The sequence below is a fragment of the Mytilus galloprovincialis genome, chromosome 13, assembly GCF_965363235.1.
Source record: "Mytilus galloprovincialis chromosome 13, xbMytGall1.hap1.1, whole genome shotgun sequence".
NCBI lineage: Eukaryota > Metazoa > Mollusca > Bivalvia > Mytilida > Mytilidae > Mytilus > Mytilus galloprovincialis.
Genome location: NC_134850.1, coordinates 6736221 through 6755698, shown reverse-complemented (window position 1 = coordinate 6755698; position 19478 = coordinate 6736221). Strand labels below are relative to the sequence as shown.

The following is a 19478-nucleotide window of genomic DNA, read 5'->3' as shown; positions in this document are numbered from 1 at the left end:
ATCTTTTTTCTTAACCTTAGTTAATGATATTGCACTTTAAAAGTATACAATTGTATTACATTAAAAAAAAATAGGATTTACATAACTCTGACATTCACATATGCATGTAAGCAATAGTAAGGAAAAGTATGTATGACGAGATACAGTGTTATGTTGAAATGTTTAATTAAAAAAATGAAAAAGTACGTGAAGTTTTCAAGAACATCAATTGTTAAAGTTTTAACAGAATGCGTTTTTTTATAATTTTATTCCAGAATATAAATTCAATTCTTTAAGATGTTCTTTTAAGAATTTGATACTATTACACTTACACTGTGACTTGGCATTTTTATTTGAACTAAACATCTGCATGATTCTTTGACAGAGTTTAAAATTTTACACCCATCCAGTCTGGTTTGAAACCTAACCATTCATATCAAATTGCCCTCATTTATATCATTTATAGATGACTACATGAAATGAATAAGGAAAATATCGCTATGACAATTCTCCTGGATTTAAAAAAAAGCTTTTGATTTGTTGCTCGTGAAGTAAAGTAAAAAAAAGCCATCAAATTTATGGCTTCCATGGCTTCTATGGCAGTACGGTTTGTTTTTGAAAATCATATCTGAAAGAAAAAACACAGCAAGTCTATAAAAATCATATATTAAGTAATCAATATTCTGGAACATATTTATCAGGGCTCAATAATTGGTTCCATTTTGTTTATTTTGTATATAGATTATCTATAATTATATATATAAAAAGTGCAACACAGACGTGTATGCTTATGATACAACTATGGATACATCAGGGAAGAGTATTGGAGATATGCAGTTTAAAGTACAAGATGAACTCCAAAGTTATGAAAAATGGTGTCGTGAAAATAATCATGTTTATAAATACGGATATAACTAAATGTATGGTTATCGTTACAAGATAAAGGCTGAGTTGTTGTACTAAAATGAGTTAGTAAGAATTATAAAATTGTGCCCCAAGACTAATTGTGTATGCTGGACGGCTTTATGCAAGCTTTGGTTCCCTTTTCAGCTTATAGAAGTAATATTTTATACAAAGTACTTAAAGTTGTTAATTTCTATGTCTTTTTGGTCTCTTGTGGACTGTTGTTCCAGTGTTACACACATATTTAATGGTGAATACACTGTTAATATAGTATCATTTGTGAGGATTCGTAAAGAATGAAATACCTGTATAGCATTTTAGTTACAAAACCAGGTTCAACCAGATTCAACCCACCTTTTTGTCCTAAAATGTCCAGAACCAAGTACGGAAAATGGCAATGGTTTTATTATAGTTCGTTTCTGTGTGTGTTACATTTTAATGTTGTGTTTCTGTTGTATCGTAATTCTCCTCTTATATTTGATGAATTTCCCTCAGTTTTAGGATTTTTTTTTCTCAATCGATTTATGAATTTGAAATAGCGGTATACTACTGTTGCCTTGATTAGTTGATATTTGATAACTATATACTTATTAGAAGTATGTGATGTTCAGAGCACAAATAATAATGTGACGTAATGTCATATGTCATTGCGGGTCTTTATGTGTCTTAAGCAAATCGCATAAAGTTATGATGTTTAAACATGGAATACTGTGATCATTGTTGGTATTGTTTTTGTACCAATATTTTAAGTACAAATCAAGTTCTGGAAAATACAAATACCTAACTATTACAATAATTCTAAAGTGAAGCTATAGTACTAAATATTAAAAGTAAATTTATAGAACTACAGATTTTTAAGTACAGAGATGATACCTATGCAAGAGTAGCTGTGAATGATGAAGGTTATATAATCGGAAATTCTTACACAGGAAATTTTTTTCATACATTATAATACATTGCATATCTTTTAGGTGAGCAAATCCTCTGCAAGATGAAAATATTCAATATTTTGTGTGCGATGTTCATAGTGCTACTATCAGTTTTAGCAGGAACAGCTAGTGGACGTCCACCAAATGGACGTCTTGAATTATACAGATTTAAAAGAGATGCTTATGACAACACTTTATATAGAATCGTAAGGTAACTGATATTTACAAAAAAAATTATCATTCAATATATTGAGTTTTAAATTACTACTACTACTACTACTATTACTCCAATAATAATAATAATAATAATAATAATAATAATAATAATAATAATAATAATAATAATAATAATAATAATAATAATAATAATAATAATAATAATAATAATAATAATAATAATAATAATAATAATAATAATAATAATAATAATAATAATAATAATAATAATAAAAAAATTAATTCATAATGATAATAATGATAATATTAATAATAATTTGTATTTTTCAGGTGAATAAAGATTAGATGGTCTGGCACCTCGTGGACTAACTGGATCTTTCATCATTTAATAATAGAAGCTTATTAAAATGGATTTATCGTTGTTCTAATTATTTGTTTTTATTTAGTGATACCTATATGTTTTAACATTTTAGTGGCAAATTGTTTCTTGAAAAATAAGATTAAATTGATTTGCTGCAACTGATATAAATATCAAAGAACAATGGTGTCACATGTGGAGCATGATTTGTGTATCCTTCCAGATTATGCGAGATCACTCCGAGTTTTAGTGAGGTTCCTGTTGCCCATTCTTTAGTTTTCTATGTTGTGTTTTGGGTACTATTGTATGTCTGTTGATTTTAATCACATCTACAATTCAGAGATGCACAATCTCAATTTAGAGGAGAATCATTTTCTACAATGACGTCTGAAAATTTAACTTCTGTGTTCTGTGTTATAAAAATACAGAGGTATGCAGTTTTGAATGACAGAGTCATTAGATATACTCGAAAAGTTGATTAAATCAATAATCTGTTAACATATAAATTTCAGACAAATGCGTTTATTATCGTCAGGTTTATAGAAAAGGAACAGCCGATGGTGTCTAAATGCTGTAGTAATACACGAACATTCATACAACCTCATTCATACAATCGCTTTACCTTTTTCCGCGAATTTGACTTACCGAATAAGAATTATTACCAGGTTTGTACTAATACGAGCAAAACGACGGGTGCCATATGTGGAGCATGCCTGCTTACCCTTTCGCATCGACTTAATCACCCCAAATTCTTGGTAAGGTTCGTTTTGCTCTGTCTTTAGTTTTTTATGTAATTTCTGTGTACTGTTGTTTGTCTTTTTGTCTGTAGCTCTATTTTTGTGTAGCCATTGCGTTGTCAATATATAAAAGAAGATGTGATATGATTGCCAATGAGATAACTCTCCACAAGAGACCAAATGACACAGAAATTAAAAACTATAGATCGCCGTACGGTCGTCAACAATTAGCAAAGCCTATACCGCACAGTCAGCTCTAAAAGGCCCCGAAATGACAATGTAAAACAATTCAAACAAGAAAACTAACGGTCTAATTCATGTTAAAACAAAGAATGAAAAACAAATATGTCACTCATAAACAAACGACAACCACTGAATTACAGGCTCCTGTCTTACTACAGGCATATACATATAGAATGTGGCGGGGTTAAACATTTTAGCGGGTTCCCAACCATCCACCTAACCTATGACAGTTTATTTTTGACCTATGAGTTTGAATGTCCCTTTGGTATCTTTCGCCTTTTTTTTCAAATTGTATGCGAATGCTCTTGTTGATTCTGGATCGTTTCGAGTTTCTACAAAGACAAAACAGAAAGTCATTATACAAATAAATGAATACATATTTAGAAACATATATATATATACGTAGAACTCAGAGGTGAGATTGGAAGGCTGATATGCGATGGTAACGCTGAAATGTGATGATCTACACTTTAGTATGATGGTCCCTGCGCTGATTTGCTATAATCTATGTGACTCATTGTTTGTCATTCTAAAGTCAACAGAAGTGCAATCAAAATGAAACTAGATTTAATATTTTTAGTACGAGGTGTATATACATTAACCTCTATTATTCATGGTCTATGGATGTCCTGTCAATTGCACACTAACTGAGATATCGTCCTCTTTGATTTTATTTATGTGGGAATAATTCTGCATTATCATTTTATCTGTAATACGTTGTTTCATTTATAAGCTCCTCATTTACCGCAAGTATTCAATGAAAAGATGTCTGTAATGCAGTAATTGAAAAATGTCATGCCCAATTTTTCGTAAAGCAGAGCCTTTCGTTTATTTAAAAAAAAAAACTTTGCTGCAGAAGATTATCTCTCCCCTATCAACAAATCCGTATCCTTCTCCGTAGTTTAAAAGTTTATAAGCCTCTTGTCAACTTAAAAAACTGGAATACGTTTTCTAACATACAAATTGACATCTACATCGACATGAAAAACATTGCAAATTGTAGTTTGTGAAGACCATAGCATGTCAGTGTTACTACCATCGAAATTCGGCGAAGCTATCAACAAAATGGCTTCACCATGACACCATCTCACTTCAGCGAGATCGGAAACGCACTTCAGCGTCAAAACATCACACTTCAGGGTGACAATTGCTGTTCGGAATACCAACGCGGTTTGGAATACTATCGCTGTTCACAGTCCTACATATAAGATATGCATCCTCTTTCATTTTCCATTTAAATACAGGTGAAAAAAACACTGTCACTGTGCAATTTGGGAACTCTCACATTAAAATCAATATGAAAAAATTTTGAACAACAAGAAAAAAAATATATATCTTGTATTACATAAAAAATGGTAGTTGTACATGTTTTGTACATATTCTTGGTTTTTGTAAGGGTATAAATATTTTATTTTTACAAATAACTATTCGATTTGAAAGTAATTGATTAGCAGTTTCTCCATCCTGTTCCTCCTTCTTTAAATTTCCTGTTTATGTATTATTGACTGATAGCTGACTTCAGTTTGTGGCTACTGTATGTGATAAAATATACATTGTAACAGTAACATCGATATGGATAACTTTATCAACATCAACATCTAACCACAGCAAATCCATTTTCTGTGATTTATCATATACTAAGCATTAATATGATAGCTTTTGTATATGAGTAATAAACGGAAGTACACACGCCATAATTTCACACCCAAGCTGAAAACCCATATATTTTTATTTGGGGGATCAATGCAATTCGCAGCAGCATAGTAAATGTTTTTTTTTTTGGGGGGGGGGGGGGGGGGGTCGCTAAAGCATAGCATTTTTTCTGGGGGATAAATCGTCAACATACGAGTATATTGCACAAAAGCCAAAAATTGAATATAAATCCAAATCATATAACCAACTCTAAGTTGTTTGACTACAATTTTTCTGTGTTAAAAACCTATTATGTGTCAAATATTTAATTACAATCCAAATTCAGACCTGTACCAAGACCGGCCAACCTCTGTGGTTGTGCCCAGAAGCGCTCAAAAAAGCAATTTATTTCGAATTTTTGTTAATTTACCATGCTATAACAACTGAATAGGACTATAAAATGTCTTATATTGTTTACCATGTTTACTATCTTTTTGTTTACTCTTCTGTGGATATTTGGAATGTTTTGGACTGTTAGTATTCATCACATATCTTAACGTCTATCGTCTTACATTAATAAACTGATCAGGCTAACAATATATAAAAACATAAATCGACGCAAGGTTATAACAATGTGTTCTATGTCGATATTTGATAAAAAAATGTTTAAAAAGGGGTAAAATTTTTTTAATATTTTTTTTGGGGGGATCATTCGCAACAGTATAGTGTATTTTTTTGGTGTGGGACAATTCGCTAAAGCATTGCCACATCTGAGTATATTGCACAAAAGCAAAAACTTGAATATAAATTCAAATAATATAACCATTTCTAAGTTCTTTGACAACAGTTATTCTGTGTTAGAAACCTATTATGTGATGTGTCAAATATTTAATAACAATCAAAATTCAGACCTGTAAAAAGCGCGGATATGGTCTCCATTTTGTCCCAACTGTTCAGGATAGCATCCCTGTGGGTTGTCCAGAAGCGCTCAGCAAAGCAATTTATTTAGACATATTTTAGGTTTGCCATGCCACAACAACTTAATAGGACTATAAAATGTCTTATACTGTTTACGATCCTTTTGTTTACTCTTCTATGGATATTTGGAATGTTTTGGACTTTTAGTAATTCATCACATACATTGGCTTCTATCGTCTTACATAAATAAACTGGACAGGCCATTATATACAAAAACATAAATCGACGCATGGTTATAACAATGTGTTCTATGTCGATATTTGATAAAAAAATGAAGACATTCTATTTTTGAGATCCAAATTGTATGGCGAGGAGTGATTTTCAGTCATGGTAGCTTAGACGTTCAATGAGTGAATCATAAGATTTTTTTTGTAGTTGTCATCAATCAAGAATGAATCTGGATTGCTCTTTCTTGTATTTTCTTGTATTTTCGTTGTGTTTTGCTCACTGCAGTAGTGTCATGTATAAAAGGACAATAGCTGAGGTTTGACAAGATAAATGAGTGGTTTATTGTAAGTTTAGAAAGTCTGGTGGGATGGTGCCAATTCTTTTTAGTAAATTTAGTTGTCATGCAGCTCTATATAGATGCTGAATCCATTTAGGTTGAAGACCAGATATTGTGTGTGTTCTTTTATCCATGGCAACTGTCAGGAATTAATCTCTGTTTGCCTGCATTTTGTTGAAAGAGAACAACGATATTAGGAAATTACCATTTTCCCCTAAGGATTTAATTCTGATTCCAAAGTAGTACCAGATTGAGAGAGGGTGTTAGCATCAGCATAGTTATATAACTCACTGTGTTTGACAACAAGAAAGATGTCATTTATAAATACATTTAATAGTACAGGAACTAGTTTAGATTCCCGAGGAACACCTATATAGTTATCTTGCATTTGACTGATATTCTGACATATTTTTACACACTGTATTTTCCTCGAAAGATATCTTTTAAGCAGTTCAAAAGAAGATGAGTTATAAGGTCATATATTTCAATTTACAAAGAAGAAGATAATGTAAAAGATAGTCAAAAGCTTTTCTGATATCCATCAATGTTACTGCTACATAAACTCATCATAGATATCAGGAATAAATTTTGTATATACGCTAGACGTGCGTGTCGTCTACAAAAGACTTATCAGTGACGCTCGAATCCAAAAAAGTTTAAAAGGCCAAATAAAGTACGAAGTTAATCGTATTGAGGACCAAAATACCTGAAGGTTTTGCTAAGTGTTTATTATAATCAGTGCCTTTTCCCATCTTCCAACCTGAGCATCACTGATGATTCTCATGTAGACGAAACACGTATTAAATTAATTATCCTGGTACCTTTGAAAACTATAAGAATGTCGAAATGTTCTATTGCGTTGTTTATTTGTGTATTTCTGTTTCCTGAATGTTCTTTATTTGTACTGTAGTCCTGTCATGTAATGTTGTCATTTTAGTGTTATTTTTGACATTGCCATAAAAGGGCAAGGTTTGACTAACCGCAAAACCAGGTTCAACCCACCTTTTTTTCTTTAAAATGTCCTGTACCAATTCAGGAAAATGGCAGTTGTTATCTTATAGTTTGTTTTTGTGTGTGGTTTTTTTTGGCACTTCAGTGTTACTGTTGTTTAGTTGTTTTCCTCTTATATGTGTTTCCCTCAGTTTTGATTTGTAACCCGTATTAGTTTTCTCTCAATCAATTTATGGCTTTCGAACAGCGCTATACTACTGTTGCCTTTATTAAAGTAATACTGACTGACAGCCATAGTCCATGACAGCAAAACCAAAAAGGAAATGATCGAAATATTATTAATAGTTTGTTGATTTTCTATGGCTGTTTCAAATTTTTAAGATATTGCCAGCAAAACAATAACTAGTCTATAATAACCCATTTTAAGCACATTTTAAAAACATTTTTTTTATGAATGGATGCCACTTTGGCAATTTTAAATGTGTGTAAAAAAATTGAAGTATATAATGATAGATTAACATGCTGTGTGATAGGTTTAATCAGTACAAGGTTAGCAGCGTATAAAATGTTTGGTAATTTACCAACTATACCAGTTGTATTTTTAACATTTATTTTACCACTTCTTTTAGAAACATATGCTTCGTTTGAGGCTGCAAAAGAAGTTTATTTGATATTGAAAGATTTAAGTATGAATTCGAAATAGATTCGTAGTATATATAATGAAATTTGATTTGACTTTCATACATAAAGACATCTTCTTTTTTATATCAGTAGTTTACCGCTGTTCAAATGTCATAAATCGATTGAGAGAAATCAAATCCCGGTTAAAAACTAAAACCGAGGGAATAACATCAACTTTAAAAGGAAAATAACGAATTAACAGAACACAGAAGACAACACAAAAAACAATGAAGCAACATTCATAGAAACAAACTATTAGATAATGACTGCAATCTTCCTGACTTGGTATAGGACAATTTGAGAAAATAGAGGTTTGAACCTGGTTTTGTGACTAGCCAATCCTCTGCACTTTATGGCAATGTTAAATATACCGCTAAAAGGACAACAATAGTACATGACGGAAACAGAGTACACATAAATTCAAAAACACTAAAAACAGAGAAATACAAAAATTAACAATATGATAGTACATTTCGACATGTTAACCTCAGAATAACAACTAAAATAATTTAGACAGTACACAAAAACAGCATAATAGAATAACGAAGTGTGTATTTGTAACACGAATGGATCAACGACACAAAAAGTAACGTCACTGGTAAATTTAGAAAAAAATGGACATAAATCCCCGGCATAAATCAAGATAAGTTTCCGATTATGTTATTTGATGTATTTGATATTGTCCATTTGACTTCTATATATTTGCAGAAAAAATTTCTTAAAAATTCATTTTTATGAATTAATGATTTTTCCTTGATGCATGTTATTATATGGTATATACGAACTCTGACTATTAATTTCATAATTTTTGGTCAATAATTAAAAAAGTTTACCATTAGTTCTCTATGTTAATTTTATTTTTTGAAGTGTTGATTACCTGATGGAGTAAGTATAAGTAGTGTAACGGCCATCTAAACAAAACAAAAACAAAATACATGTGCTTTTAATGTTTGTTTATTTGTACCATGTGACTATACCAATTTGAATATTAAAGGTCACCAATGAAAATGATCATCACTTTGTGGTTTTGATTATTGATTTTATATCATTATATATAAGTTAACTTACTATACACAAGCTTTTCATGCTTTTAGCATGGTGTGTTGTATAACAATAAAAAGAGGCTCTGAATAGTTAAAGAACAGATTTCAGTTAACTATCATTCAGTTATTTATTAATGTGCAAAATGCACATCTTGGAAGCAAACAATTTAGGAAAATAAAAAAAAAAATGTTTTTATAGTTGGTAAATTCTGTCATTACTAAATGTCCACTAACATAACATATGAAGGTAAACATAAATAACAATATTCATTTTCATATCCTTTCCCTATAAAGTACTATTTTACTAGTTTATACTATATCTTATGATTTTTTTTTTATAAAGAAAATGGAAATTGCAGTTTCTTATCATAGATAGAACAACTATTACAATCACATGGCATGAAATATAAGTTTAGTTGATGGTCAGTAGAGGTCATCTTAATATTTAAATATGCAAAGTCACATGGTAAAAATAAACAAACATTAAAAGCACATGTATGTTGTTTTTGTTTTGTTTAGATGGCCGTTACACTACTTATACTTACTCCATCATGTAATCAACACTTCAAAAAATAAAATTAACATAGAGACCTAATGGGAAACTTTTTTAATTATTGACCAAAATTATGAAATTAATAGTCAGAGTTCGTATATACCATATAATAACATACATCAAGGAAAAAATTATTAATTCATAAAAATGAATTTAAAAAAAAAAATTTCTGCAAATATATAGAAGTCAAATGGACAATAACATTTATGATAATACTAAAATAGAATTGTGTTAGTCATAATGCTACATGCCGGCCTTTCTTCCAAATCAAAATGTGTTAAACAAAATAAATCATGTGCACATAAAAGCTAAAACTAAATTCATACAAATGAACTGGGTGATTACATATCATACACGTTAGAGATGTAGCTAGCTATAAAACAAGGTTTAATTAATCCTTTTCTACATAAGAAAATGCCTGTACCGAGTGTGGACAATAAAAGTTGTTATCCATTAGTTTGATGTGTTTGAGCCATTGATTTTGTCCATTGTATAGGGACTTTCTTTTTTTAATTTTCATCGGACTTCAGTATTTTTGTAATTTTTTTTTCTCTATACTTGGATGTTTTTCATTCACTTGTATGTTGTTGTCACCGATGTTTTTTTAAATATTTCTTGTTGGTTGGTGATGATTTTATTAACTTCCTGTGGTATGGTTTTTTTTGGATGGTGCATCCTTTGTTTGTTAGGAATGGCGTTTCTGTTGATGTTCTCTCTTTTGGGTTGTTTCATGATATAGCGTTTCATTAATTCCTGTTTTAACTTGCTGTACGGAGTGGATTCTCTCCATTGTTGAAGACCGTATGGTGACTGGTTATCATTGACATCTTTGTTCTTTGTTTTTTTTCTCTCTCGGGCATTTGTCACATTGTCAATCATAACACCGGGCATCTCCATATACTTATAAAGAGGGACGATGTATATACTAGTACATTCAAAAACGTTAGTACGGACAAACCTTTTTATCAAAGATACCAGATGTATGTAAAGGCGATAATCAAAGTATTATTTGTTTAAGGATAAAAATCGGTCAAAGTCTAGTATAGCATTATATGCGATATGGATTTTGCTCAAGATGTAGGCCGTACGGTGACAACTATTTCTGATATATTTATTTGATAAAATTGAGAAAGGAAATGGTGAATATGTCAAAGCGACAACCACCCGACCATAGAGCAAACAACAGCCGAAGGCAACCAATGGGTCTTCAATGTAGCGAGAATTCCCGCACCCGTAGGTGTCCTTCAGCTGGCCCCTAAAATATGCATAATAGTACAGTGATAATGGACGTCATACTAAACTCCGAATTAAACACAAGAAACTAAAATTTTAAATCATACAAGACTAACAAAGGCCAGAGGCTCCTGACTTGGGACAGGCGCAAAATTGCGGCGGGGTTAAACATGTTTATGAGATCTCAACCCTCCCCCTATACCTCTAGCCAATGTAGAAAAGTAAAAGAATAACAATACGCACATTACAATTAAGTTCAAGAGAAGTCCGAGTCTGATGTCAAAAGATTTAACAAAAGAAAATAAATAAAATGACAATAATACATAAATAACAACAGACTACTAGCAGTTAACTGACATGCCAGCTCCAGACCTCATTTAAACTGATTGAAAGATTATGTCTTCATCATATGAATATCAGGTACAATCCATCCCGTTAGGGGTTTAGTATCATACTATCATAAAATATATGAGAAGAACATAACCCGTGTCATGCCAACAACTGTTTTTTTTTTTTTTTTTTTTTTTTTTTTTTTTTTTTTTTTTTTTTTAGAAATAAATGTGTTTAGTTCCGATGCAAAGACCCTATCAGTGAATCAATGTTAAAGCCAAAATATGCAATCTTTAATGACCTGACAACAGTATCGTAACTATATCCCCTTTTAATAAGTCTATTTAAAGGTTTTGTTAGTTTCTGAGGAGAATACTGACATTTTTGTGCTTTATAAAGAATATTTCCATAAAATTTTGGATGTGAAATACCTGAACGTATAAGATGTCGGCATGTTGAGTTATATTTACGAATTATTTCCTTATACCGGTGATAAAATTTAGTAAATGTTTTGACCAGTTTGTGATATCGAAAACCCTGGTGTAATACTTTTTCAGTAATACATAAATTTCTCTCGCTAAAATCTAATACATTGTTACATACACGAGCGAATCGTACAAGTTGAGATATATAAACACCATAAGATGGTGACAAGGTCTAGACTTGTATTGTTTGTTTGTCTGAGTCATTTTATTTTTTAGAAAATGTAATTTTAAATTGCACTGAAATTTGTTATGTCATAGGCTTGACTATTATATCAAGATTGAATTATGTAAGTCTCTACCAAACATAACATATGCAGCGTAATTGTTTATATAAGGCTTTGTTAGAAAAAGATGATGCATTTATTACGATGGTACAATTATTTTATTAATAAAAACTCACGAGTTCAGATAATTTTTGATTGCAAACACTTTGACAGCTTGTTTATCAATTTATGCAGAATAGAATAATTTCAAATTCAAACAAAAGCATAAAAATTTGGCCAGAACTTGAATTCTTTCCAGCAGAGTATATAAACCAAAGTAAAGTAGTTCTCCACACATACTTCGACAGAGAAAATTGAAGGAACTATCTGAAAACAGTCTTTAATTTGTAAGTGTTTGTTGCTTTTTATATTATTTTTACCAGGCTTAAACTTATGAAGAAAACAGTATTTCAGATCTGCGACAACTTAGTAAGACTATGCTTAATGTTTTATATTGTGTCTGATCTTTTCGTTAACTAGCTTAAAAAAACTTTGAATAATTGAAATACCAATGTTTTTCTGCCTCATGATTAGATTACCTTAGGTGTGTCTGGAAACACCTTTAGTAATTTTTGGTTCTCGATGATCTTCATCTTCGTACTTTGTTTTAGCCTTTTGAACGGTATTGGATTCGAGCGTCACTGATGAGTATTTTGCAGAAAAAAAAACCGTCTGGCACAAATTCAAAATTAAAATCCTGGTACCTATGATGAGTTTTTTTTTTACATATACATGGATATTTGGACTAGTAATTCATCACATATTTACCTCTATCTTCTTGCATTAGATAACCGGACCTAACATACCCAAATCGTCGTATGATTCTTATAATGGTCGATGTTTGATAAAAATGAAGATATTTTTATATTTGAGATCCACATTGTACATTCTACGAGCTTTTGACAGAACTATACTAGTTGGAAATTGGACGTTCAGTGAAAAATAATTCTATAATGTTTTAATTTCAGATGTCACAACTATAAAAACAATTGCTATCAACATTATCTTAGTACTATGCATTAGAATTATTTTAACTCAATCGTTGAGTCATATTCAACCAATCAAGCATTGTTTTTTTTCTCTTTGATCGGGTTGTTGTCTCTTTGACACATTGCCCATTTTCATTCTAAATTATATTACAGAATTTGGAATAACTCAGAATTAAACAAAACCATGGTATATCTTTAATATCAAATTTGGAAATGATGGGTTAAATAACATTGTGTATTGTAGTGTTTTACTTAATTCTTTTTTTTTTTTGAAAAACAAATGAACGAAAAATTGCTACATATTTTTTTTCTCAACCTTAGATAAGGATATTGCACTTTTAAAATATACAATTTTATTACATTAAAAAAAACAGGATTTACATAGCTATAACATTCACACGATTCATTCTCTGAATGATGTTTGTAAACTAAGATACTTAACATATTCATGTAGGCAGTAGTAAGGAAAAGTATGTATGACGAGATACAGTGTTATGTTGAAATGTTTAATTAAAAAAAAAATTGAAAAAGTACGTGAAGTTTTCTAGAACATCAATTGTTAAAGTTCTAAGAGATTGCGTTTTTTTTTATAATTTTATTACAAAATATAGTTCAATTCTTTAAGATGTTCTTTTATGAATTTGATACTATAAACTGTACTTACACTGTGACTTGGCATTTTGATTTGCTCTAAATATCTGCATGATTCTTTGACTGAGTTTAAAATTGTACACCCATCCAGTCTGGTTTTAAACCTAACCATTAATATCAAATTGCCCTCATTTATTTCATTTAAAAAAGACTACATGAAATGAATAATGAAAATATCGCTATGGCAGTTCTACTGGATTTAAAAAAAAGCTTTTGATTTGTTGCTTCCATGGCTTCCATGGCAGTACGGTTGATTTTAAAAACTCATATTTGAAAGAAAAAACACAGCAAGACCATATAAATCGTATATTAAGTAATCAATATTCTGATAACATATTTATCAGGGCTCAATAATTGGTTCTATTTTGTTTATTTTGTACATAAATTACCTATAATTATATATCATGTATATATATAAAAAAGTGCAACACAGACGTGTATGCTGATGACACAACTATGCATACATCATGAAAGAGTAATGCAGATTTGCAGTTTAAAGTACAAGATGAACTCCAAAGTGTTGAAAAATGGTGTCGTGAAAATAATCATGTTCATAAGTTCGGATAAAACTAAATGTATGGTTATCGTTACTAGACAAAGGCTGAGTTGTTGTACTAAAATGAGCTAGTAAGGATTATAAAATTGATGAAAAGTGCCCCAAGACTAATTGTGTATGCTGGACGGCTTTATGCAAGCTTTGGTTTCCTTTTTCGCTTACAGAAGTAATATTTTTTATAAAGTACTTAAAGTTGTTAATTGCTATGTCATTTTGGTCTCTTGTGGACTGTTGTCTCATTGGCAATCATACCACATCTTCTTTTTTTATATATATATATATATATATCAAAGCAACTTAATTATATTGAGATATATTTAGATTTAGAATGTGTATAACTGTATTCCTATTATTGGCTGTTCCAGTGTTACACACATATTTAATGGTGAATACACTGTGAATATAGAATCATTGGTGAGGATTTTAAACAATGAAATACCTGTATAGCATTCTACTAACAAGACCAGGTTCAACCAGGTTCAACCCATCCTTTTTTCCTAAAATGTCCTGTACCAAGTACGGGAAATGGCAATGGTTTTATTATAGTTCATTTCTGTGTGTGTTACATTTTAATGTTGTATTTCTGTTGTGTCGTAGTTCTCTTCTTATATTTGATGCGTTTCCCTCAGTTTTAGTTTGTAACCGGATTTGTTTATCTGTCAATCGATTTATGAATTTCGAACAGCGGTATACTACTGTTGCCTTGATTAATTGATATTTGATAACTATATATTCATTAGAAGTATGTGATGTACAGAGCACAATTATTAATGTGACGTTATGTCATAGTTAACAGCCTTTTTATACGTTATATCTACATAAGCCTGAAAATGTCATTGCGGGTCATATGTGTCTTTAACAAATCGCATAAAGTTATGATGTTCAAACATGAAATACTATGACCATTGTTGGTATTATTTCTGTACCAATATTTTAAGTACAAATAAAGTACTGGAAAATACAAGCACCCAAATATTACAATAATTCTAAAGTGAAGAAATAGTACTAAATATGAATTTATAGTACTACAGATTTTAAGAACAGAGATAGTACCTATGCAAGAGTAGCTGTGAATGATGAAGGTTATATAATCGGAAATTCTTACACAGGAAAATTTTATCATACATTAAAAAACATTGTATATCCTTTAGGTGGGCAAATCCTCTGCAAGATGAAAATATTCAAGATTTTGTGTGCAATGTTCATAATGCTGATATCAGTTTTAGCAGGAACAGCTAGTGGTAGGCCACCAAACGGACGTCTTGAATTTAACAGAGTAAAAAGAGAAGCCAATGACAACACTTTGGATGGAATAGTAAGTTTACTGGTAGTTACAAAAAGAATGATTATTCATTATGTTGAGTTTTAAATAAAGACAACAGTAGTATACCGCTGTTCGATACTCATATAAATCGATAGAAAAAAAACAAATCCGGGTAACAAAGTAAAACTAAATTACTACTACTACAACAACAACTACTACTACTACAACTACAACTACATAATAAAAATAATAATAAAAATTGTAATAAAACTACTACTACTACTACTACTACTACTACTACTACTAATACTACTACTACTTCTTCTACTACTACTACTACTACTACTACTACAATTACTACTACTACTGATATACTACTACTACTACTACTACTACTACTACTACTACTACTACTACTACTACTACTACTACTACTACTACTACTACTACTACTACTACTACTACTACTACTACTGATCTACTACTACTTCTACTTCTACTACTACTACTACTACTACTACTACTACTACTACTACTACTACTACTACTACTACTACTACTACCACTACTACTACTACTACTACATACTACTACACTACTACTGCTACTATAACTAAATAATAGAAATACTTATACTTCTACAACTACTACTACTTTTACTACTGCTACTTCAACCATATTATAAAAATACTTTTACTACTACAACAACTATTACTACTTCTACTACTACTACTACTACTACTACTACTACTACTACTACTACTACTACTACTACTACTACTACTACTACTACTACTACTATTTCTACTACAACTACATAATAAAAATACCACCACTACTACTACTACTACTACTACTACTACTTCTACTACTTCCAAAAGAATAATAATAATAATAATAATAATAATAATAATAATAATAATAATAATAATAATAATAATAATAATAATAATAATAATAATAATAATAATAATAATAATAATAATAATAATAATAATTATCATAATAATAATAATAATAATAATTATCATAATAATAATAATAATAATAATAATAATAATAATAATAATAATAATAATAATAATAATAATAATAATAATAATAATAATAATAATAATAATAATAATAATAATAATAATAAGTTGTATTTTTTCTGGTGAATAGAGATTAGATGGTCTGTGACACCACACACTGGATCTTTCATCATTTATAGTAGAAGCTAAACTTAATAGATTTATCGTTGATCTATATATTTGTTTTTATTTCATCTTTAGTGATACGTTTTTATTTTGACATTCTAGTGGCCATATGTTCCTTGAAAAATAAGATTTTCAAATGATTTGCTGCAACTCATATCAGTTTCAAACAAAAACGAGTGCAACATGTGGAGCAGGATTTGCTTACCCTTCCAGAGCACCTGAGATCACCCCCAATTTTTAGTGGGGTTAGCGTTGCTCAGTCTTTAGTTTGATATGTTGTGTTTTGTGTACTTTTGTTTGTTTGTTGGTTTTTTTACAATGATGTCTGAAAATTAAACTTCATTAGATATACTCGATAAGTTGATCAAATTAATACCTCTTGCCTTGTCCCATTATATTGTCATTTAGACCCAGGGATATGTTGTCTGCTGTCGTTTAAGCCAAAACTGTTTGATAATTGTACGGGAAACTTTCATTTCGTTAAGGAATATCCGTTTCACAGATGATAGCGGATATGTTCCAATTGTCGTTACTACGAACGCTTACCCTTTTCCGCGAATTTGACATACCGTATGAGAATTATTCCCTGGTTTGTACTAGCGTGTGCAACACGACAGTTGCCACATATGGAGCATGATCTACTTAACCTTCCGAAGCACCTAAATAATCTCCAGTTCTTGGTGAGGTTCGTGTTGCTCTGTCTTTACGTCTTTAGTTAGTTTTCTATGTTGTCTTTTGTGTACTGTTGTTTGTCTGTTTGTCTGTTAGCCATTGTGTTGTCAGTTCATTTTGGACTTATGAGTTTGAATGGTTCTTTGGTATCAGTCGCCGCTCTTCTTCTAATTGTATGTGATTGCCTTTGTTGATTCTAGATAGTGTCGAGTTGATTACATTTATTGAACAAGTATATAAAAAGGAGGAACCCATCACATATAACATCTGCAATGGCCGCTGCACTGTTGAAATATCTGCAAAAGACAAAATAGAAACAGTCATAATACAAATAAAAAAGCAGATATGTAGAACTAGTAGAAGAGACGGAGGAGGCCGAAGTGCGATGGTAACGCTGAAGTGCGATGGCCTGTACGCATGATTGTTATTTTGAAATCAACAGAAGTGCAATTATAATAAAAAGTAGATTAATTGATTGTCAGAACGTGGTATATAGAAATTTACATTATTATGCATGATCTATTGATGTCCTTACAATTGCATACTAAATGAGAGATCGTTCTTTTTGCTTTTCTACATGTGGGAATAGTTCTGCATTCACAATTTATCTACAAAACGTTGTTTCATTCATAAGCTCCTCGTTTACCGCAAATGTATAATGAAGAGATGTCTGTATTTGAAATAGGTTTCGTCCAATCGTACGTAAAGCAGAACCTTTCGTATATTTCGAAAAATAAAAACCCATTGCTACAAGAGGTTAACCCTCTCCTATCAACAAATCCGTACCGTTTATGTAGTTTGAAATTAAAAAAGAAAATGCAAGTAAACTCATCATAGATACCAGGATTAAATTTAGTATTTACGCCAGACGCGGGATTCGTCAAAAAAAGACTCAACAGTGAAGCTCGAATTCAAAAAGTTTAAAAGACCATATAAAGTACGAAGTAAATGTAGCTTGTGGAGATCATAGCATTTCAGCGTTGCCACGTACATTGCTATCAACAAAATAGCGTCACAATGACACCATCGCATTTCAGCGAGAACAAAAATGCACTTCAGCGTGACTATCGCGGTTCGGAGTACCAACGCGGGTCGGAATACTATCGCTGTTCACAGTCCTACATATAGTATATACATCCTCTATCATTTCCCATATAAATACAGGTGAACAAATTATCAAAATAGGTGCAATTTGGGTACTCTCACATTTAAATAATACAAAAAACGATTCAACCACAAGAAAAAATAACTATTTCTACCTTGTATTACATAAATGGTAATTGTACATGTTTTGTGCGTATTCGTGGTTTTGGTAAGGGTTTAAATTTTTACAAGTTCCTCCTTATGTATTATGAACTGTTATCTAACAACAATTTGTGACTATGTGCTTTAATCTAATAGTAACATCGATATCGATAACTTTATCAACATCAACATCTAATCACAGAAAATCCCTTTTAATGTGATTAAAAAGAGGGACGAAAGATACCAGAGGGACAGTCAAACTCATAAATCTAAAACAAGCTGACAACGCCTTTGCTAAAAATGAAAAAGACAAACAGACAAACAATAGTACACATGACACAACATAGAAACTAAAGAATAAACAACACGAACCCCACCACAACTTAGGGGTGATCTCAGGTGCTCCGGAAGGGTAAGCAGATCCTGCTCCACAAGCCGTGTTGCTTGTGTGATTACAAATCCGTCAAATAGTCTAATTCTCTAAGTCACATCCACGAAAGGGAAGAAAACTGGAGTTACGACGTAAGGAACACATCCGATATTATTTGTGAAACGGTTATTTCATAACGGTCAACCAACTCGTGATGGCGTTCTTAAAATTTACGAAGTGATGATTTCAACTTCACCATTTTGAACTCTTGGTTTAAAAGCTCCCTTGTGATCAGCAGCCCTCTATCAAGAAAATCATGATAGGAAATGCAAGCACGGGAATATCGTATCAATTGGGAGATATATACACCGTATGCAGGTGCTTCTGGAATGTTGCTACTAAGAAATGGAAAGTTCACAATTGAAAAGCTGAAATCATCTCTTTTGTCGTAAAGTTTTGTTTTCAACTGACCCTCATTGTCAATTTCTAGATGTAAGTCAAGATATGAGGCCGACTTAACTGTATCTGTTGTATCCTTTATCTCTAGATCGA

General features: G+C 31.0%; 1 long non-coding RNA gene across 2 annotated transcripts in view; it reads left to right on the top strand.

Annotated features, from left to right (window-relative positions):
* The window catches only part of LOC143056587 (uncharacterized), a 56757-nt gene extending 39871 nt beyond the window's left edge, over window positions 1-16886 (top strand). Inside the window, exons 2-3 of one of the 2 annotated variants that reach the window (XR_012972411.1) lie at window positions 1854-2022; window positions 16605-16886. This is a non-coding gene — a long non-coding RNA (uncharacterized LOC143056587). Of the gene's footprint in view, window positions 1-1853; window positions 2023-2318; window positions 2411-16604 lie in introns of those variants that run through there. The other variant, XR_012972412.1, reaches the window with a different exon arrangement.
* Window positions 16887-19478: the final 2592 nt, after the last annotated feature.